Below are 24,744 nucleotides of genomic sequence, written 5' to 3'. Positions count from 1 at the left end.
TTAAGTTTTCCTTTATATTCTCTTATTTTCCATAAGATAATAATATTGATATTTTATTCTTGGAAATTGGACTATTCTCCTTTCTTTCATAAGTTTTGAAAATGTATCAATTTCATTGATTGGTTATCATAAAAATTTTAGGTTTTGATAATTTTATCTATTGATTTGGATTTTATTCATTTGTCTATTTATTGTTTTCTTTCTTTTTTTAACTTCATGTTTAATTTATTTATATTTGCCTACTTTCCAAGAAGAACTCTTGGATAACTGAATATATATTTTTTGATGACTTAATTTAAATGTAGCTGCTTGTAATATATAAAAATTATAGATAGGAATTTCCATAAAAACCTTGATTTCACTCCATCTTATAAAGTTTCATAGTTTAAGACTTGTTATAACTTATTTCAAAGTATTTCTTTTTCTTTCCTGACATTTCATTTTGAGTTTTGTGATATAGACTATTTCCTATTGTTTGATAGTTATTATAATTAAAACTATGTTTAAAAGGAAATCTGGAATAATGTCATCATCTACATAAGTAGATATAAATATTTCCTGCATACAACACATAAAAACAATAGTATAAAAATATGAATTAATTTCATCAGTATTCTGAACAAATAAGGAACCATTAATAAAATGCACAGATACCTCTCACAGTGGAAAAATATATTTGCAACATATATCTAATTATTCAAAATATACTGACAGAGTAACCATTTTTTCCAGAAATATCTTTTTTTTATTAGTACATGTTTGCCATACATAATGATCACAGTCACTATAGGGAATTTGTGCCTGTACATAGTATATCTTCTTATTTTTTCTCATTCCTCTCTGCTCCATTCAATGTTTCATCCTTCCCCATTTACAAAAGCTTTGTTTGTGTTTATTTTTTTCATCCTCTTTTTAAAATAACTTTTTATTTCCTTCTCTCCTGTTATGGTTCGGGGTTTTTTTTTTTGCAAGGACGAATACATATGATACAGGACACATATTTTATAAGATTATTTATACTAGTCAGGCAAAGAATGATATACAAAAGGGTGCAGGAAAACTGTCCACACACTATAGATCAAGGAATCTGGCCGAGGGCCTGGATCCCGTGATAATGGCCCGCAAGAGTCCCGCCGAACCCCTAGAGCCCATAAAAATGCCTCCTACTAGTCCAACTGGAGGCCCAGAGACCACGACGACAATATCTCGTGCAGGCTTGTTTCACAGATCGACACTACAAAGGCCCAAAAGTAAGTGGTGGAATCTAGAAAGTCCGTACCAGCGGGATAAATGATCTGTGCTAGCAGGCTGAGGGATCTGCACTGGAGCCAGGAAGCGATGCTCAAAGTAAGAACCAGAGCTTCCCGGAAAGGTACCACAGCCATCCTCAGCAACAGTGAGGTCCTGAGCTCCTCCGGTGATCAAGATGGCTGAGTTCCCCTCAGGAAAGCCAAGGTAGCAAGCTTCTCCAGGAGACTGGCAGTGCATCATCTTCCCCTCCGGAGCCAGGAAGCAATGATCAAAGTAAGGACAAGAGCTCCCCCAATGTGAACTGAAGCTATTCTCAGTGCCAACAAGGTCCCAAGCTCCTTGTAGGATGAAAACAGCCAAGTTCATCAAGAAAGCCAGCATGACAAGCGCCTCCAAAAGAACCAACAGCTCCTTACAGCTTCTTCTAGGTCCCAACAGCCTTTCTCTGCTCCCAACAGCCTAACTTCTTCTCCAGTTCTGCCTTTTATGCTGTTGACAACAATCCTCAGGTGGGCCTCCCATACCCAGCACCATGCTTACTCTGTTCAACCGGGGATTATATATTGACCACCAGTTGTCAATCCACTACACCTCCCCACCTCCCTTCTCACTTGTCACTCTTTCCATTTGAAGGAGTTCTTCCTATTTCCCAATATCTGTCCTCCAGTTTTTTCCTTATTTACCCTTTGAGTTTCCCACACAATAGAGAAAATGTGATTTTTATTCTTCATTTCTGATTTATTTCACTTACAATTGTTTTCTCAAGGTACATCCATTTACCTAAAAATGTCTCATGTTTGTCCTTCTTTATGGTAAATTAATACTCCACTGTACATAAAAACCACATTTTCCTTATCCATTTGTCCATTGATGAGCATGTGGGCTGTTTCCAAGAATTAGCTATTATAAATTGTATTCTGTAAACATCAAAAAGTATAATATATATGCATATATACATTATATATGGGTATCTATATATCAGTGTAGTATGGTGCTTTTAACTCTTTAGGGTAGATTCTTAGAAGAAAATGTAGGGCAAATGGAAGCTCTAGTTTTAGTTTTTTGTGGAACTTCAATTCCAATTTCCAAAGCTGTCATTCCCACCAACAATGAAAAAAGGTTCTTTTTATAAAACTAACTCAATGGATTGATTCTTTGTATTTTTTTAATCTCAGCTGCATTAATATATGCATTGATCTTTATACCTTCTATCATCATATGGGCTTTGGGTTGAGCTTGTTCTTTTCTTTCTAGAACATTAAGTTTCAATATTAATTATCTGAGCTCACTCTGTTTTTCTGATGTGGGAATCCAGTGCTACAATCTTCTGCTTTCATTGCACCCTATGAGTTCCAATATGCCATCATTGCTTTATTATTCACTTGTAGAAACTGTTTAATTTGTCATTAATTTCATCTGTGTAAAAGAATAACTAATTACTAATAACTACTACTGTGTGTAACAGAATAACTAATGCTTAAATCTTGATCTCTATAAAAGATTCTTGACTTAAAGAAACAAAGATTCCTAAGTGATATGGCCCATTTCAAGGACAGAAGAGGAAAAGTACAAGATAAAATCTTAATTCTTATTTGTAACTTAAAGATAGGGCTCAAAGTTTCACAAAGACATATAAAAAGAGGTGGGTAGCATCAAGAAGTGACTCATTTTGTAAGTCTGTGACACCCGGTGTGTGAAGAATGAAGAATTGTAAAGTTATTTCAGACTTTTGAATAAACTAAGAACCTATCTTTCTACACACATGCGTCCAGACACAGACACACTCATACACACATACTGACTAATGAAAGAACAACAAATAAGACAAGCAAAATGCTAAATTGTAAATAGAAAAAAATGAAAAATAATGTACTTAGAAATCATCATGGATGTTGGAACCAGTAAATTAAAGTTAGAAAAAATAAAGAAAAACTGTTACATTAACACAAAATATCTCCCAACCTATTATTTATTAACTATAAACTGGAAAACAGGAACTTGGCAGTATAGGGTAGTTATTCCCACAAAGTCATAAAAACTAGTATCACTCTTCTTCAGACAATAATATCACTTACTTCTTAATAAGATACTGTGTAAAAGATAAATCAGTTCACTGATATGTTTGAAAGTTATATTCTGTGAAGGTAATTAAGAAGAAGTGATGTTCAAACTGAAAGTTATTCAACAAAATGACTGGCTGATAACTCTCTCAAAATATCAATGAGAAAACAGATGCAAATAGCATGAGACATTGCTACACATTAGAAAAGGATAAGAAGACTTGACAATGAATGAAATTCATAATGCTGGACTGGAAGCAAGACTGTGAATATTCATTGCTTCTGAGGACATGAGCAAAGGATTTGACTGTTATTTTAGGCACTATGTAAAACAGTAACTGTTTATAAAACATATACCTTTAAATATAAATCCAAGATTCTATGTTGACTTGTAAATACTTAGATATATAAGCATAAACGAATGTGATAGAAGTGACATGATAAGTGGTATATGCAGTAATGCATCTGTCAGTTATAATGGATGCTAAACTAATCAGAGACCGTTTTGATGAGGACAGTAATTATATAAGTTGATAGGTAACTGTGTTCATTAATGGATATGTGTTTTGTACCTTATCAACAATTAACATATATGTATTTGTCAATTGGCTGACTATTCCAATCAATCCATTACATATAATTTATAAATAATGATAAAAACTTTACTGGTTTTCGATAGTATTTCCTCATTGAAACATAGAATACATATTTCTAAGATAGCTACATTTAATGAAATGATTACATATGCATCATCAGTTAGTTTTTCTCCAGAATAAATCCAAATTCTGACAGACATGGAGCTTTCAGCTTAATCATAATCTGAATCATGCTGATCAGAAAGGCATGGAAACCCTTGATATTGCAAACTCTTGGTACTGTGAATAGAGCATCATTTACTTCACTGCTACATAATTAAAACAGTTTTACTAATATACCTCAGTCTCAGAATGCTACAACTATAAATATTTTCTTGTTACTAGTAAGTTTAAACTCAGCTACTTAGAAAAATTAACAGCAGAAAATGATAGTATTAAATAATTTTTAAACCACTGAGACTTTTTTGCTCTACCATATCATCAGTCATTAGTTGTGCTGTGACTATGAGCTGCTGCCTTTTCTTTCTGCTCTGGAAAACAACGTAATTGAATGACTGTGGCATCTTGTGGAAAACTTCAGTTTTTGGTCGTAGTATTAAGAGTTCTTAAGAGTTTCACAGCCTCCCAAACCCTCTTTAAGATGAACTAAGATTAAATATTAAAATTTGTAATCTTACAGGGTGTGGTTAACAAACATCTTTATCCAAAAAGATATTTAGAATGAGAAAACCAAGAAAGTTTGGATTATTCTATACAGGAAACACTAGTCTTGGAAAGCAGTTTGAATGCAAGATCATTCTGTGTTCTGTAATTGTTATAACTCATTTTCAGCTTATATAAAGTGTCAGAAGCAATATGAGCAATATAGCTGGGAAATTTCAGCTGTGTAGAAAAAAATTACATATACTTTAATTCAAATAATCAGATTTCTATTCAAATTTTCTCATATTTTCTACATTAATGTCAACATATACATGTCTTCATTTCTGCATAAAAATAACTGTAAATAACAATTTAGACAAAGTTTAATTTAGTTCTTTGCTTTGGGTATGATAGACTGTAAATAAGGTATTTGGTGATGTGTGTGTGTGTGTGTGTGTGTGTGTGTGTATGTTTGTAGCTCGTTGTTGTCTTCTAAACTCATAGCATTGTGGCAGAATTTAAATCCTTGGTTTGTATTACAGATAATTTTTCCTAGCTGGCTTCCAGGAGCACTTTCAGTTACCAGACATTGCCCAGAGACCTTCTCACAGACACCTTAAAATGGGACAGCCTAAAAGAGAAAAATATCTTCTCAGAAAAGAGAATCTCCTCTTTCAATGATGCCAAGTGTGTAGATCAGGGAATAGAATTTGACAGTCCTAGAATTCTGCCAAGCACAACTCTACCAGTGTCTAACTCCTGAATAACAAGCAATCACTAGCACAACAGTTTAGTGCAAAAATTACTTATCTTTCTGTTGCTCTAGGTCATGAGTCTCTTATCTGACACTCATAGTCCTCTTGTAAGCTCCCTGATTGTTGGGAAAACTAATTTGCTTACAGTTGTAAACTGAGGAATCTTTCTTTATAATTGTCAGTCATGTCTCTCAGCTCGTACTTTGCCTTTACTAATTTCTCTACAGCATGGTCATTTCCTGCTACAAGACAGCAAGAGAATTTCTCTGCCCTCAAAATCTCTCCCACTTTTTTCAAGAGACTGCCTGACTCATTTAGATCAGGCCCATCAAATTATTCACTATTTTGATTAAGAGGAAAAGGTGAAATCCTGACAGACCTTATTCTCATTTTTCAAATCCCTATTGCAATAACATAGGGTAACTCAATCACACCATATTTACAAATTCCATTCACTGCTAAAGAGGGTCTATTATGTAGAATGTGTGCACTAACAAAACAGCATTGGAGAAATATGATTACTTGCAAGATAATTAGGGAAGATTTTTATTATTAAATAGATAAAAATATTTATTATTTCAAAAGTATGGGTTTTCAAGATGGCAACATAAGTAAAAATATACCTGCAAATTTTGAACAAATAAACAAATTAAAAAAATTAAAATTAATTATCTTGGTATGTGTTTGGGCTATTTGAAGCTTTGTAATTTTCATTATTTTTGTATAATTCTAAATAATAATTAATAGATATGGACATATATACACATATATGAAAGGCATATAAATATCTGCATTTTGCTGCAATGATATTATGTGTCATTTTTTACAAAGATATATAAAACATTGGTGATACATGTATATATGAAAATTAATTGAAACAATAATTCCTGTTAGTTCATATATATAAGAGGTATACATATTTTCCTTTTGTAACTAGTTAAAGCATACTGATGAAGATAGACTTATTACTAGGTATTCACTAATGCTTGAAATTAGGTTTCTAACGTTATTCCATGAATACCATTAAATTTTAGAGTGAATCATAAAATTTTAAACCAGAATATCAATTCAAATAATCAATTCTAAACTCTCAGTGTCATAGAAAGCAATGGTAGGGACCAGGAAACATGTAGAAAGAATTTCAAAACTACATCACTGAAGAACATCATGCCACACTGCCACACAAAACATTTCAAAGAAAGTTATGAAACTACTGCTTTCCCTACCTCACCTCTATCAGTTTAAGAGTCACTATCACACAAGTGGAAGAGCTCAGAAACAAACCTCATTGTATGCACAAATTTAACGTCTGTATTGTACCTCATAAATGTATTTGATTATTTTAATGTTTTTAAAGTCTAAGGGAATGTTAAATATCTTTTTTGATAATATGTATTCTGTATATGCCTAGAATTCTCACACTGTCTCACATGTATACACAATTAAAATCATACTAATTTTTAAAAATTCAACCTTGAAGACATTCCTCAAATTAGTTAAAAATGCAAGTACCTGAATATTTAGGGATTTGTGTATTCCTTACTTCCTAGTGCATACTCCCTTCATCTGAACTTGGTTGCTGGTGTTGGTGTGTCACTCATTCGAGCTATTAGAGTTTACTGCCAATTTTCATTTTTTTGGCAGATATAGTTAACTGTCCAGCACAGTTTTCCCTCCAATATTTTTCATGTATTTTTTCAGACACCATGTTTTCTTAGGAAGTCTACTGATTGTACGAAAATCTTGGCTGCTCTGGCTGAATTGTACCCTGTTTGCATTCATCTGAAGCTGCCCGGATACATTAGTAACTCTGGATTACGATTTTTAAAAGCAAATCTTGAGATCACTAGATACTTAAGAAGTTCAGAAAGTAGCTTCCTGCCTCGTAGCTCCAGGAGGCTGGGCCCCCAGCGCATGGGGAGCCATGCGGCGGTGAGCGCTGTTGCGCACTGGCCCTTAGGCTGGCTGCCGCTGCTCAATTAATTATTTTTTTTATTTTTATTTTTTTGGTTTTTCTCCGGTACCGGGAACCGAACTCACGACCTTGCGCATGCCAGGCAAGTGCTTTGGCTGCTGAGCTAAATCCCCAGCCCCTACCACCGCTCAATTGAGATCTATCATGACACAGAGAAACAGTGACACAATTGGCCCACCATGCACTGACTGCAGTTGCCCACCCACGGATGTGTGTGAATCATTCAAACTTTGAACAACCCCTGGGAATGCATGCCATACAACGGGCCACTCTTGCTCCTGCCATTGAGAACCAGAAAGGTCCAGAGCCAGCGGAGCAGGAGCTGCTGAACAAGGACTCAGAGAACATGAGAATGCAGACTAAGCCAACCGAGTCAGAGGTCCAGTGGACTGGGGTCACGAGAGCCACTAGGAAGCTGTAAACCAGGAGGACCTTGCACAATACCTGCAGAGACTCATTGGAAGCCATTCTTTCCCTGACAGTACAGGCTGTGGTGGAGCTCCGGAGAAGTCTGCAACAGGATTCCAGCTGCCTGTGCTGACAGTTGGGGAAAGGACACTAACTGGTTGTGGGGTCCCAATGCGATGGGAGGCTGGAGAGAAAACGCTACAAAAAATGGTTTTGGCCCCAGACGGCTCACTTGATTTTTGACAACCCTTAGGCTGTAACTACTTGTTAGATCCTTCTTGTGTATCTCTGTCTTCCTGAGAAACCACTTTGAAGATACCACCATGTATTACAGCAGTCATTGATATTTTCCTACTAATCTATCCATAGCTCTCTAATGTTTGTATTGTTCCTATCCTGTTTCATAAATGGATCCATGTTTATTACTATGTGTTTCCTACAACAACCATTGAGAATTATTGAATGATTATTCAGTAGGTCACTCAAGTATACTTCTATTTATATTCTTTAGAAGCCACTTTGAAGATACCTAAGTATAGTACAACAACTATTGATAATCTCCTACCTCTTTTGTCTGTAACTCACTATCATTTGTCTATTTGTTTTCCTGAGAAACTATCTTATAGACAACAATATGTAAAACAATAACCATTGATAATTTCCTACCACTTTGTCTGTAATTTGGTAAGCCCCTCCTATTATTATGTTATCCTTCTTTTACTCTTTAAAATAAAAAAAAAAAAGAAGTTCAGAAAGTGGTAAAAACTGTGGAAAAAGTGGGTGTTAGACATGTTTATCCATTATGTTTTAAGGAGATTCTCATCAGGGTCCATGCAGGGGAACCCAGTGAGGTGTGTTCCCATTCCTCATGGAGGCGTAAATTACCACCCCATTGAAGGAGCAAGAAGAAAGGAAAACACGCACAACCGTATCAGCTGTGTAAAGGGAAATTATAACATTCTAAATTATTGATATTTGTTTTTATATGAAAACTTGACAATAAAATTCTAGAAACATCGGAAATGCTAGTTTATAGAGAAATATAAACTTGTTTTGTTACTTCTTTAGGCCACTAAGTTAAATTATGATTTGATGAAATTTCTTGGGTTCTAATGACTTTATAAAAAGTTCTACCTACTTAATAATCAGAAATTTGGTCTGTTACACCCTATTGCTTTTTAAGTGTGTTATAGCCATGACAATTACTTCATCCTATACCCTTTCAGAGAAAAAAAATACAATATTTTATTTTTACTAGTAACATAGGAGAGCTATTAGGCTTTATCATAAATCTACATTCTTCAGAGGTATCTGTTTCTTAAATTGAAAAATATTATTTATGACTTTTATGTTGTTCCTCATATTTTTTGCCAGAAATAGCTTGGCTCTTATCACTTAGTTTGCTACGGAGGCAAATTATATAATTATCTAAACCTGTCTCACTGATTCAAAAGGAGTTTGGAATAAAGAACACATGTATTTTAGGCACCTAATTTTCTCAGTTTTATTTTGCTTGCCACTTCTGCTTTTATTGTTAGGAATGCCTCAGTCACTCTTTCTTTACATGAATGAAATGTTTAAAATGAAACTCTCTTGAATTTGACCAGTCTCATTATCTTTCTTCATTAAAGATGTAGAAGGTATATAACATATAGAATTTTTGTATTATTTTCCTTATTTTGCATTATATGAATATGATTGCACTCTTTTCATATCATATTATCCTCAGGTGGTTACAAGTTTTTTAGAGATTATAGTTCCACTATATTGTGAAACACAAAGTAGCCCAGGGGTTGGGAGACAGATGCTTCAGGCTTGAAGTTACTTTTATAATAGAAATAAATGGAAAGGGGGATAAGTATTAACAAGAATTCCTGGGAGATGTCTCCTTTTCCCTTCCACCTACAGATGAGGGAGCCATTATATTTCTCTACAGAAGAGGAGGGTACTATCATCTCATCTTTGCACTTACCAAGAGCTACTATGGAATTGTTCTTTAAATTAAAACATGAACACTTTATAAAATGTTTATTATCCCTAAAAAGCATAGTAATACTATGTTATATATTAGTTTGGTTTCTTTTTGTATTTGGATTCTTATCTGGGTTCTCTCAGAAAATAGCAGGCTACATGGTGTTTGTCTCATACGCCTAAACAGATGGCAAAGAAATTGTTTACCAACTGATGTTGAAGATAAATTATAGCACAAAAGTGGGGAGAATAAGTGCTTGGGAATTCTTTATAAAGAAAGCAAGAGAAAGAAGACCCCAAAGGTGTATATTCATAACCTTAGGCCATAAGCATCAAGGGTGCTGAAATCAAGGTCACAGTGTTAAACAGGTAAATAAAAAACAGAATGATCTGCTTCAGGTTTGTTTTAAGTTCTGTCTTGAAAGGCTGAGTGTAAAAATAAGAAGCAAAGAAAAACTAGAGACATTAAACTTGGGTGTGTGTTGGTTAACTCAATATAAATCATTAAAGCAAACCTATGAGCAACCACAGGTTATTAAACTGATGCTTTCTCTCAAATATCTCATATGCAAATGATTATGGAACTAATGAACACATTATTTCAGTCTCTGGAAACATCTTTAGATAAGAGTAAATTTGAGAATTCCTGTATGTTGTGCATGTTTAATAACAGTCTATCACTGTTGTCACAAAAATCTAACTGCTTTCATAAAAAAATCTATTTAAACTATTTTGTCCCTATAATTAATAGTTATTGTCAACATACAGATTCATCATAATTCAGATGGAAGAGATTTGTTTTATAACTGTCAGTATGTGACAATGATATTTTACATTTTTTTTCTACATTTTTTCAAAAGGAAATTATGGAAAGGTCACTACTGTTTGTGGAGAAAACATAAAATTTTATTACTATGCTCTAATAAATCAAACCGAGTGCTCACTAGTTAATTAAAATATGTATCCTTTTGCAGTCTCTGAAATCACTTGTGTATAATGAGTATAAAATTGTCTCAGTTGATATGTGTTATTGATAAATGTGTTATAGATATGTGTGATTTATAAAAACTGCTAACCAGGAAGGAAGAAACAAATAAAGTAATTTTAAAAAGAAGGCAAGATATAGATATTTATATTTTCCTATTGTTTTATCTTTTATCATTTAAATTATATTCAATGTTTTTATTAATGAGACATTAAGCTTCCTATAAAAGTTATGGAAAGAAAATACATGTCTGTATTTTTTCATTAAAATGTTTCATGTAATTACTGAATCTTATTTTCTAATAACATCTTTCTTAATATGTATTTTGAGTTATTCAGCAGTATGTTGGAAGAAGCCATTAAATTACCTGCAAAATATTAGGCAAAACTGTGGCTAGCAAGATACACAAAAACTGTATTAAGATATAGATAATAATCAAAACTTTAACTCTGGAGATTATCAAGCCTCAGGTAAAAAGAAAATTAACTTGCTACTTGAATGAAGAAAAAGAATTTGCAAGGTAAAAGTCACAGCAAACTAACTGCTCAAGTGAGCAATATTTAGCTTGTGCCAAGACCTTGAAGTGGGTAAAATTTGGGTTTGAGGAGAAACTGAAAGTCTGCATAATAGGGCTGTGCAAAAATATCTTTCAAAGTTGTTGGAGAGAAAAGATACTTTCAGGACAAAAAGCACCCAGAGGAATTCATAACTACCAAACCTGCACTCCAAAAACTTCTCAAGGATACCCTAGAAAGAGGCCATGATGCTAACAATGACAAAAGCTCTAATAGAATGAGTGTATCGGGTAAAATGATCAGTAAAATAGAAGAGAAAGAGAACTGGCAGCAGAACAGTAATAGGAGTAAGTCAGTATCTACCAGTAGTAACTATCAGTGTGAACGGTCAAGTTCCCCAATTAAAGAGATAAACTTGTGGAATGGTGTAAGAAACAAAATCCAATAGTATGTTATTTACAAAAAACACTCCCCATTCATAGATTAAAAATCAAAGGGCTGAAAAAATATTCCATGTGACATAAAGCTGAATGAAAGCACAGGGAGCTATGCTATATTCAGACAAAGTAGACTACAAGCTAAAACTGATCAAAAGAGGCAAGGAAAGACTATACATATTGTTCATGAGAATAATTCAACAGGAAGAGTTAATAATACTTACCACATATGCACTAAACAATGGTGCACCTAACTTTGCAAACAAGTACTACTGGATAAAAAAGGACTAGATAAAAACAAACATGGCTATACTGGGGGACATCAATACTCTGCTAATACAAAAAGGGGGATAAAGTAGACCAAAAAATCAACAAAACATACAGTGATACCTTTGATATTGAACAACTCCAAAGTCGAATTTTCTACCTCTCAAAGATTTTGTAAAAACCACCAAAACAATGCAAAACAAAAAGCTAGCTGAATTTTTGTAATTTGGCTTGATAGTCAAATGGACTTTAAAACACCTGTAGGGGCTAAGAGTGAGTCACATTAACATCTTGATACAGACAGAAAGAATAACACTTCAGTCTAAGTGCTTCCAGAAAACATATAGTGCTTGTGTGAGTGCATTCAGACATTTATCATTGTGCTTTATTTTGTGCTTCATTTGCAAAAAATATTGTTACCATAGCTCTAAAGAAAGTTAGTGATAGCAGCAGTAAGGCCAAGAAGAAAACTTTGAGAACCACAATAGATGTAAGAAATAAATTATTGCAAAATTTGTTAAAATCCTGGAATAATGAACTTATAAGTAGTATTTTGGTGCCTCAAAACCAATTACTTGATTTTCTGTTATCTCTCACGAGAAAAATATGTTAAATTCTTGAATTTTTGGTGTTAAAACACAAATTCGGAATGAAATGATTTCAACAACTGAGGTATTACTGTATCAGAGTTGAATGACGCATTTGGAGAAAATGATTTAATAAGTACGTAGAAAGTGCTCCACCTCAAAACGATAGAATACGTATTCTTTGCACCACATGGGACTTTCTCCCAAATAGAGTACACACTAGCCAAGAAAGCATAATAAGTAAATGTAGAATAATTGAAATTATACTATGCTTATTATCAGTCACAGCACAATATAGTTAGAAGTTAATGACACAAGAAAACATAGAAATTATGCAAATACATGAAAACTGAGCAATACACTCTTGAATGAATAATGCAATCAAGAAGAAATAAAATTTATAGAACCAAGTTATAGTACCATCACAACATACCAGACCTTATGGAACACAAAGAAAGCAATCCTGGAAGACAGTTGATAGCTATGAATGCCTACATCACAGAAACAAAATGAACTCCAATCACAAAAATAATGGTGCACTTCAAGATCCTAGAAAACCAGGAACAATTTAAACCCAGAACTAGTACAAAAAAAGAAACTACAAAGACCAGAGCAGAAAACATAGCCAATCTGACTAGGAAAAGGAGAGAAAAGACCCAAATCAAAGCAATGAGAAATGAAAAAGGTGAAATCACAATAGCTCTGCCAAAATAAAAATCAATATTAACAACTGTTTCACAAATTTGTATACCAATAAATTTGAAAGTTCATATGAAATGGATAGATTTGTAGATGTATGTAAATTACCAAATTTTAAAAACCTTGAATAATCCAAAACAGGCAATGAAACTGAAGCACTAAGCATAACCTACCAACTAAGAAAAGCCCAAGTTTTCACAGGTTCAGTGCTGAATTTTATAAAAATTTCTGAGGAAGGTCTACGACCAATACTCCACAAACATTTTAAAGAAATTGAAAGGAAAGGAATACTTCTAAAGCTCTTCCTAGAATCCAGCATTACCTTAATTCCAAAATTAGGCAAAGATCCAAGCCAAAAAAAAAAAAAAAAAAATCAAAGATCCATCTCTTTTATAAATACAGATGCCAAAATCCTTTACTGGTAAACAGAATGTAATGAATCACCTAAAGGTCATGTATCATGAGCAAGTAAGTCTCATCCTAGTAATGTAAGAATGGCTCAACATGCAAATAAATAAATATAATTCATCACATACAAAGAAGTGGTAAAAAATTTCATGATTATCTCAATAGACTCAGACATATTTTTACGAAATCCAACAGCAATTCATTATAAAAACACTGAAGAAAATAGATATAGAAGAACCTTAACTCAAGCTGATAGAAGTCATTTGTGACCAGTCTACTGCCAAAATTTTATTTTATTTTATTTTATTTTATTTTATTTTATTCTTTTTGGTAGCGGCAATCGAACTCAGGACCTTGCGCTTGCCAGGGAGGCGCTTTGCTGCTGAGCTAAATCCCCAGCCCCTACTGCCAGCATTTTAAATGAGGAAAAACTGAAAGGTTTCCCTCAAATATCAGCAACAAGACAACATGACAACGATGTCCACTATCACCAATCCTGAAACATTAGCAGAAGAATCTAGACAAGTAAAAAAGAAATAAAATTATATTTATTTTAGATGACCCCCAAAGTCTATCAGAATATTCTTGGAATTAATAATAAGTTCAACTGGGGTGTGGGAAAAGAGAAGGGAAAGAAGGGGAAATTATGTAAGTATGTATATACAGGATAGCTAACATAGTTGTAGTACTGTCTTCTATTACTCTACAGAAAGGAACAGTTAATGATTACTTGTTTGATCAATCTTGTATGTCTCTATTGGTTTTCCTGAGAAACCACTTTGAAGACATCAATAAGTAATACAACAACCACGGTTCATTTCCCCAACTTTGTCTGTAACTCTGTCTGGTTTGTATTGCTCTTATGCTATTTTGTAAATGGATGCCTGCCTGTTAATATATTTATTCTTAAATTTTTTTTTAAATAAAAATTTAAGAATAAATTCAGTAATAGAGCAGAATGCAAAATACACACATGAAATTCAGTAGCATTCCTAGACAATAGCAATGAATCTACTGAGACAGATATTGGGAAAAATAACTTTCACAACAGCACCTAAAAAAATTAAGTACTTCAGACTCAATCTAAGACATGAAAGCTCCTCACTGAAGCGTATACTACTCTGAAAAAGGAAATAAAAATGAGTATCAGAAAATGGAAGCATAGTCTCTGTTTGTGACTAGGCAGAACCAATACAGTCAAAATGACCATAGTTCCAAAATTGTTATTACAGATAAGATGCAATCCCATTCAAAATTCCAAAAGCGTTCTGACAGAACTGGAGAAAAATTCCTAAAATTAATAGAAAACCAGAAAAGACCTAGAATAGCAAAAACAACCCTATGTAAAAAGACCAAAGCAAGAGAAAGGAAAATGGCGGAGGCCACACAGTCCACATGTAAGACATGCCCTGTGATTTAACTTCCTCCAAACACACCCAGTCTCCTAGAGATTGACAACCTCTCAGTAGCACTGGTGGCTGGGATTCAAGTCTTCAACACATAGGCTACTGGGGGACACATACAAACTTTCATTATTAGCTGGAACAAATATAAGATATTGAAAGCAGTAATATAAAGTCTTTGTTCTTTAAAAATTCCTAGTGATAAAACTACAAAGAAAAATTGGCTTTATACTTGAAAATAGCAACTTTTCACAAACGGAAGGAAATGAATGGAAATAAAGAAAGTTCAGTATACTATTTTACATGAAAGCCAGTGGAGTCTTCACATTTTGCAGACATAACTATTTGCTGCAGCTCAAATTGTGATATTAAAAACACATAACAGAACATTTACCCATGTTTTATCTAGGCTTTATGACAAACCATAGCATTTAAAACTATTGGCTCACTATAATGAGGAATTTTATTTTCTCTATTAATGTGGCATCATTTATAGAAGCAACTAAAACATCTTCCTCTAAATCTCAAATTTAGGTATAAAAAGTGATGGTGAAAAAGACAATAACCTGAGAATCTTTCCAGGTGTTCTTCATTTATAAATGCAGGAACTTCACAACTCTGTACATTTATTTTCCCCCAATGCAATTACTATGTAATATTAGTAAACACTAATATATTTATTGCTGTACCTTTAAATAATTGTACTACTTATACATTACTGTGTTGTATTATTATAATTGATTTATAAAAATTTTAAGATGTCTGATATTATATATCATTTGTAGAAATAATTGCCCTTTGTACATTCCTTTAGTTTTTATTACTGGTATGTTAGTACATGAAAAATTATAATTATGTATAACAACTTTATAAATATAATTATTTCATCTGCTACTCTCATTGACAACATGGCAATGAGCTTTCCAGTTTATAGAACTTAAAAATTTCTTTAAGATTATTATCTAGGAATTGTGAAATTACTGGTTCAAAAGTATAGATATATTTATAGTTCTGCTTAATTATTCCACAGTATTATAAAGTTATTGTTTGTAACTGAAGTCACACAAATTTTAACATCAGATTCACACTTTTGTATACTTAGATGAATAGATTTTTATTTAAATTTGTCTTTGATATACTCATAAACATTTCTGAGAAAACGGAATCCAAATGAAATGCTTATCTCAACATAGATTTCATGAGTTTATCTGAAAGGAAATCATAGCCAACACAACCTGAGTGAAAGAATATATTTTTCACTAGAAGGTCATCTTTGAAGGAGAAAATATTTTGATCTGAATGGTATTTCAGTCCCCGGAGAATTGCATGATTGAGCTAAGAGACACAAAGAGATCAGAGTTAATCCAGTTTTAATAAAGAGAGGAATTTACAGCCTCTGAGGCTCAAAAAAGAAAGAAGACAAATTGAGAAGGTCAGCGAGGCTATTCTTTCAAATGAATTTATTTGAAAACCTTAAAATTAAACCAGTTGAAACTTTTATAGCATTTTCCCATTTATTCTGCTAATAACTCCTTCTTAAACTTAAAAATACACATACAATTATTGGAGGGACTGAATTATCAATCAACATTTATTTTCTAATGCTATTTGGACAGTAACGTCATATAAATTCACCTCCTTCAGAGATGAGGTCCCAATACGAAGTATGTGATAACTGAACATAGTTAGAAATAATTTGTTTTGGGGAAGTTAAATGTCTGATATGATCAGTTTGCTAAAGGAGAAGTTGAAATCTGGTCAAACATGAGACAATTGGGCTTTTAGATAAACAGGAAAGTGTATATTAGATTAAAAAAATATTTATTCTTAATTGTAAAGTGAAAATATTACACTTGAGATGTCTATCTGCTGGTGACATTTGTTCCTAAACACATTTTTCTAACAAAGTAGCCTTTGAATTATAAACTATTATAATAAAATATTATAGTATGCCAAAGTTTAACTCTACCTTAACTTTTTCCACAACTAATCACAATAGTAGGTTGCTAGAAACATAAACATGAAAGATAATTTAATCTGTATTGTCAAAAAACATTACAATTACTCATTATCCACACGTTTTTACAAAACAGCTGGGAATATACACTTTACATTCTTAATGTGGTCCACAAAGAAGGTACTTACAGTAAACATTTTCCTTTAATTTGTAGCTAAATTGTGCTTGTGGGTTAATATAAATTATTTTCATAATATTGCATAGACTTTTGTAATAATCATAAAGACTTATTCTGAGGTATTAATTTTATAATATATTCAAGAGAATTAAGTATTATGCTAATTGAATTTCAGTTAACAGACACTCATACGACCAACTGTACACATAGTGTTTCAGCCAATAAAGCATTCGATTATTTACTATTTATGGACTCTAAAAATTATTTTCTAAGCTTGTGATTAAGAATTGTCTTCTTCTTTCGGATGTTTAATTTCAATTATCAGAGTGGCTGATCTACCAGAAAGTATTTTCAGCAAACCTTGACATTCAAAATATGTTCAAATATTATGGAACGGTAGTTACACTACAAAATAGTCAAATTGTTATTTAAGAACCAAATTGGTTACATAGCAAATAAACTTGTATAACGCTAGAAATCAAGTGTATATTAGGGGTATCTAATTTAATATCAGGCATCCAAATTGCTATGATTTGGCATCAAACATGTTTATGATGTATTAAGCCAATTATTTTCTAGACGTTTTATATTACTGAATAAAATGTAGAAAGAACAACAAATCAATGTCGAGTTAGCAAATTTATTCAAAATATTTTAGCATTAATCTTTTGAATTTAAAGGGTCTGGAATTTGAGTTTGGTATATAGATATTTCTTTAATTAGCTTCATTAGCTGAATAGATTGATGCAAAAATAATTCACAAGTGACTGTCCTTATTTACATGTCAGTATGTTTTATCATTTAATGTATATTTGTAATTATGAAGAAAAATATATTTGTGCTATACCTGGCTATGTAGGAGGCAGACGAGTTGATTTTCCATAGAGAGATAAAATCAGTTCACATTTGCATTTGTTTCTTACCTTGCTTTATTGTTTTCCTTGCACTATTATCGCCATTGGCAATGAAAACTTTGTGCTCCCATGCAAACACTTACATATCCCCAAAGAAATAGCATTTATCTATGAACTTCATTAAAATCTTATTTCACTAGGGCAATAGATATTTGTAAGAGGTATGACATTTGGGTTTGAAAGTTTACTTATCGTGGTTTTTTTAGTAGTACATATTTGCAATGCACAATATTTACACTCCTTGTGTGCAGCTGGTAAATGTACATAACACATCTTCATTCCTTTTTTCATCACATCTCCCTCCCCATCTCTCCTCCTTCCATCGCTTGACCCCCTTCTTCTTTGGGAAAAATATAACTCTCTATTTCTTATTATCTATCTTTTACTTTGCTGTTTATTTATACTTTAGGTTTCTCCTAGGAGAGAAGGCATGTGATATTTCAGCTTGTGTGCCTAATTTATTTAATATTGTGGTTTAATTTTAACTTAGGCATAATTTTTCCAGAATAGCTAAACAGAGTAGGTCTATGTGTCTGCTTAGTGAGAGCAAGTCTGGGGAAGAAGGGCAGAGAAAAAGAAACAGACAGAAATTGGGGGCACAAATTTAATATCAAGCAATTCTTTGACAGTCTCCAAAGAGCCATTGTGAAAGAATTACATCAAAGACAGTTGTACATGAATGTATAAGAATGAGGATATTAGTTATGAGTGGTCAAACATGTTCAAAAAGCCTTCATCAAATATTAAATTCATGTTCTGTGTGTCTTACTATTTTTACAAGATATATCAGTAATCCCAAATAACACTGGCGATTTCTACAAGACATATATCCTCTGAAGTATGAAACACTGAGCTTGGACTCTTTAAAAGATGTTTAGAATTGTGAATCAAAGCATTCCTCAAACATCAGAAAAGCAAGTACAACTGTAGGATCATTAATCAGGTTGTCATATAGATAGATAGATGATAGAAAGATAGATAGATAGATAGATAGATAATAACCTGACTCGCTCTCTATATATACACAAGCACACGTATATATATGCTTTTAATTTTTTGCTCACAAACTTCTCAGTACAAAGTTTTATTTCTAAATTAACACTAAAATGTATAATCATTTAATTTCAACTTACAAATTTTACTATTTCTTGCATTTTTAAAAGAAAAATACTGATGGTTCTGTACCTTAAAATGTTGCTACAATATTTCTCATTGGCAGTTTCTTGATCTGGAAAAAAAGAAATGACCATCATTGCCGGATATTATTTTTAGCTTCTTTAATTTGCCCTGTTTTCCTTTGATGTTAATAGTGTTATAGGAAGGTACTAGAGTTACTTGTACATCTACTAATTTTATTATTATTATTCATAGACTTTCAATTTTATAATAATTTTAAAATAATATCAGGAGATCTTCCACCTTTCAAAGATAATGGTAATATCTTTGAATCACTCATGTTTAATTTGGTGGTAAACAATGTCTGTATAAATTGAGGATGAAAAATATATAATAAATCTCACTTGAAATATATCATAATGTTTTGCATGAATTTTGTATTTCACATAAATATACATGTTTAGTTTTTTTTTTTTTTTTCCTCCGGTACCAGGAACCGAACTCATGACCTTGTGCTTGCCAGGCAGGTGCTTTTGCCGCTGAGCTAAATCCCCAGCCCCCTGTTTAATTTATTAAAAACTGAGACGCAGCTATCATTTACGCAATTAGTCAAACATTACACTTAAAATGATGTACAATCATACTGTTTTGATTAATTTTTAACTAGTTTATATTACCTTCTAAGATTCTCAAATATTTTATTGTAATAGTATTATTCTAATAGGTCACCTCAAATTCATTTTGGATGTAGATTAGAAGTCAGTGATCAATGGTAAGCAGATTCCTACCCACTCACAGGCTGGCCTTCAATTACCCATATTGTGATTGTGAGCACCTAGAATAGTTGAAATGCATCAATTCTCCTTACCCTTATTCCAGGGAAATTTTGAAGATACTATAGATAGGCAAACTCAAAGGTCTGAAATTAAGAAGACCAAATTGTATGAACCATGAAATTCCTGATGGTCTAAAAATGAAGCCTACAAAAAAAAAAGGAAAATAATCATACAAACAACAGAATATTACCCTTAGCTTATGAACATTCCTATCTATTAAAAACAATAATTCATAAAAGATTATTGGAAAATGTTCTAGAGAAAAATATAACAAAAAAGAATGTTAACAATGTTAATAAAATTATGTTTAGAGCCAAATTAATAATATAAGAATGGTTACAAAACTCTTGAGCTAACAGATAGGATTGGAAAGTGTATATTTATTTCCTTTCTCTTAGTGGGAAAAATTCTTTTTTTGTTTTGTTTTGTTTTTGGCTTTTCTCCGGTACCGGGAACCGAACTCATGACCTTGTGCTTGCCAGGCAGGCACTTTGCCGCTGAGCTAAATCCCCAGCCCCTGTGGGAAAAATTCTGACATATAGAATTTAAAGGAGAACAGATCTACCTTGGGTCATGGCTTCATAGGTGTCAGTTCATGGTCAGATGACTCCCAGCCAGAAATGGTGTAACAGAAGGGCAAGGCTGAGGAACGCATCTCATCTCTTGGCATCTAGGAAGCAGAGGGCAGAAGAAAAGCCAGAAAAAAGGCAGCAGTGATTAGATGTATTCTCCAGGGTCCTGCCCCAGTGAGCCATCCAGAAGTATACTTTCCTAGTCAACTGGGAATCTCTCAAGCCAATCAAGTTGACAATAAAATTAACTATTTCAGATAGAAATATTCTTCTCCTGAAAATGTTCTTTATGTCCTTTGGCATTCTATTGAAATCACTAACTTTCTTTTTATATAGATTAATATTTCATAATTTCATTATTTAGAAGCAAAATATTAAGTCTACAACACTCAGTACCATGCTATAGGCAGTTTCCTTTCCTTTTCTTGGCATAATTTTTACCTAAAGTCATGATTAAAATATGAACATATTCTATACTGTTGTCAAAAATAATGCATGTATAAGGAAAATGATGTGGGAGTTTTTTGTATTTTTGATAAATTTTTACTATAATCTAAGTAATTGGCTCATGTTTTGAGATTCTTCTGTTGAGAAAATTGATCTTTTATTGCTCTTTAAATTTAGTTTTGATTTGTTGTGCAATTTTAATGCTAGAAAAAGGCACTGATATAGAAACATGTTAACATGTTTTGTACAAGAAATGTCCAGCAGTTGTGGGAAGAGACAGCTAATTGTCCTTCAGTTTACATTTTCTCTTTGCCCATTGTTGTACTGAGGGTTTGCAAGGGAGTAGATGCAATACACAATACATAATTTGTAGGATTGTTTTATAATATTCACCCAAAAATTCAAATGCAGAAAAGAGCAAGAGATCTGTCCATGCTAGACACCAGAAGGATACAGCCAAGGGCCTGGATAACAAGGAAATGTCCCACATGAAACCAGGGGAAGGCCTAGAGTCCACAGCAATGTCTCATGCAAGTTTATTTCATGCATCTGTGCTGGGAATTCCCAAAGGTCAGTGGTGGAAGATAGAAAGTCTGCACCAATAGGATAAAGTATCTGTGCCAGAGGACAGAGGAATCTGCCCTGGACCCAGGAAGTGATGCTCAAGATAAGGACCAGAACTTTCCTGAAAAGGACCACACCCATTTTCATTGACAACAAGGACCTAGCTTTTCCTGTGAGGAAAATAGTCAAACCATTAGCAGGAAAACCAGTTGCAACAAGATTCTCCAGAAAATCACCAGCAGGCAAAATGCCCCTCTTGTTCTCCTTTTATGCCATTTTGGTAACTATTCTCAGGTGGGTCATCCATTCCCAGAATCACACCAATTCAGTTCAGTTGGGCCTTGTCACTCAAGTTGACTATTAATTAGCCCATGACACACTTTGATGGTAGAAAAGTAGACTGTTAGCCGAATAACTGACTGTCAAAGAATAACTATTTTACCACCCTTCCTTCAAGCTAGATATTAAATTGCACCAAGTTTGAGAATAAAGCCTATCCATATAATATCCAAAGTATACTCTGAAAGTAGATGGCGATTCTCTCATAATTTTGTTATTTGTTAACCTCCAAACATGCCAAATAGTACAAATATGTATGTACATTTTGAAGAATTCTCATAAATGGTTGCAGCAGAACTGATAAGCATTTCAGAAACCTCTCTCATATTTTTTTCTGTTTCCTGTAGTTTCAAAATTTTCTTGTCTAACTACAACTGTAACCTTTGGTTAGTGTCTCCATGGTTGCCTCATTGTAACTTTTAGCCTCGAACAATCCACACTGTACTTTGCATTCCTATGAGTTCAAATTTTTAGATTATACATCTAAATAATGTCATGCAATACTTTCTCTTATATGCTTCACTTGTCTTGCCTTAGCACAATGCCCTTTAAGTTCTTCTCTATTTAATTAATTAAATTTATTGGTAAATCTTAGATATATGTAATGATCACATTCATCATAGGAAACTTCTACTTGTACATGATATATCTTGATCCATCTTTTTACCCATTCCCCTCCCCTCCCTTCAACCCTTTTTCCTCCCGCTTTAAATAGGTTTTGTTTCCATTTTGGACCTTTCAGCTTCTTTTCTTTTTCCTGTTCCCCATTCCTAGTTCCCCTTTCCATTTGTACATTTTCTACTATATATTTTGGTCTTTATTAACACTTTTGGTTTCTCACATCAGAGCAACCATGTAATATTTGAATATGTGTGTCTGATTTATTTCACTTAAGAGTATGGGTTCAAGGTGCATCCATTTACCTGGAAATGCTTCAACTTTATATTTTTCTAAAGCATAGGAGTACTAAAGACTTTATACACAAAATCTCAGTCACACAGGAAGTACTACAAAGAATCAACAACTGAGATCTTATTAAAAAGCTTCTGCACAACAAAAGAAATCACCAACAGAGTGAAGAAACAACCCACAGAGTGGGGAAAAAATTTTGCCAGCTGTTCCTCAGACAAATGACTAATATCTAGAATATACAAAACACTCAAAAAAACCCAAACCCCTCAAATTTAAAGACTCAATCCAAAAAACAATGGGAATCTGAAATGAATAGACACTTCTCAGATGAGGAAGTATAAACGCTAAATAAATACATGAAAAATATTAAACATCACTGGTCATTCAAGAGATGCAAATTAAAGCAATGTTGAGATTTCAACTTACTCCAGAAAAATGATTATCATCAAGAAATCAACCAATAAGAGGTGCCAGCTACACTGGGGATGGGGGAAAGGAACCGTTCTATACTATAGGTGACAGTGTGGACTGGTGAAACCACTGTGGAAATCAGTGTGGATATTTCTCAAAAAAACAACATTAAAGTTTCAATTCGACCCAGCTATTTTTCCTCTTGATATCTTCCAGAAAGAGTTAAAAGTATAATAACAAAGTGATATATGCATACCCATGTTTATAGCAGCATAAATTTAATAGCTAAATCTTGGAAACAGTCCAAATGTCCATCAATAGATGAGTGAATAATGTACTTTAAGTTCTACCCTGTTGTTACACATGAATAGATTTTTTTGCTTAATTCTCAGTATTCTAAAGTATTTGCCTATCTATCCATTTATATATTTCCTTTTTTGCTTCAATCAGATTTTCTTCTGGTACCTGGAATTGAACTCATGACCTTGTGCTTGCCAGGCAGAAACCGTGCCGCTGAGCTAAATCCCCAGCCCCTTCAATCAGATTTTATTGGCACAGTTTAGATATACATAGTGATCTCATTCATCATAACGAATTTGTACCTTTACATAGTATAACTTGATTCTTTTTCCCCATTCCCCTACACTGTCTCCAATCCCTCCTCCCCTCCACATTTACAAAAGCTATGTTTTGATTTTTTCCTTCTCTCATATTTTTACTTTTTCACCACTTTCCATTCTCCCTCTCCCTCCCTTATTCCCCTCCCCTTTTAAACATTTTCTTCCTATTTTACAATACCTAATATATATTTTATATTTTATTTACACTTTTCATTTCTCACATCAGAAAAATAATGTGGTATTCACACGTGTGTATGATTTGTTTCACTTAACAGTATGGTCTCAAGGGGCATCTATTTACATATGAATGTCTCAATTGTATCCTTTACAGCACAGTAGTACTTCATTGTATATATTTAAAAAAAAAAAATCATCTTTATCCATTCCTCAGTTGATGGGCATTTGGGTTGTTTCCAAGATTTTGTTATTATAAAACGTGCCATTATAAACATGGAGGTGCATATATTATTTTTGTGATATGATGCTTTTTATTCTTTCAAGAAGTTATCATAGAAGGGAATAGCTGAGTCAAATAGGATTGTTAATCCTAGTTATTTTTTGTAATCTAAACACTGATTTCCACAGTGGTTGTACCAGTGTACACTACTTCCAGCAGTGAAGGCTTCCTTTCTCCCCAAAGTCTCCCTAGCATTTGTTATTGGTTGATTTCTTGATGATAGCCATTTTTTCTGAGGTGAGATTGAATTTTTAGCATTGTTTTAATTTGCATCTCTCCAATGACCAGTGATGTTTAACATTTTTCATATATTTATTTGCAGTTTATACTTCTTCATCTGAGGGGTGTTTATTTATCTGAGATGCCCATTTTTTGATTAGGTCTTTTAATTTGGGGAGGTGGCTTTGAGTTCTTTATATGTTCTCAATACTAATCCTTTATCTGAGGAACAGTTGGCAAACA

At 33.1% G+C, this 24,744-nt stretch overlaps 1 pseudogene; it reads left to right on the top strand.

Moving 5' to 3' along the window:
* The first annotated feature begins 1,114 nt into the window (after positions 1–1,114).
* The window catches only part of LOC102028717, a 173,069-nt pseudogene continuing 149,439 nt past the window's right edge, over positions 1,115–24,744 (top strand).

Source organism: Chinchilla lanigera, unplaced genomic scaffold (genome assembly GCF_000276665.1).
Source record: "Chinchilla lanigera isolate Chin_1 unplaced genomic scaffold, ChiLan1.0 scaffold00005, whole genome shotgun sequence".
Lineage (NCBI taxonomy): Eukaryota > Metazoa > Chordata > Mammalia > Rodentia > Chinchillidae > Chinchilla > Chinchilla lanigera.
Note: the sequence above shows the minus strand (reverse complement) of the source record. Positions and strands in the feature narration are given on the sequence as shown.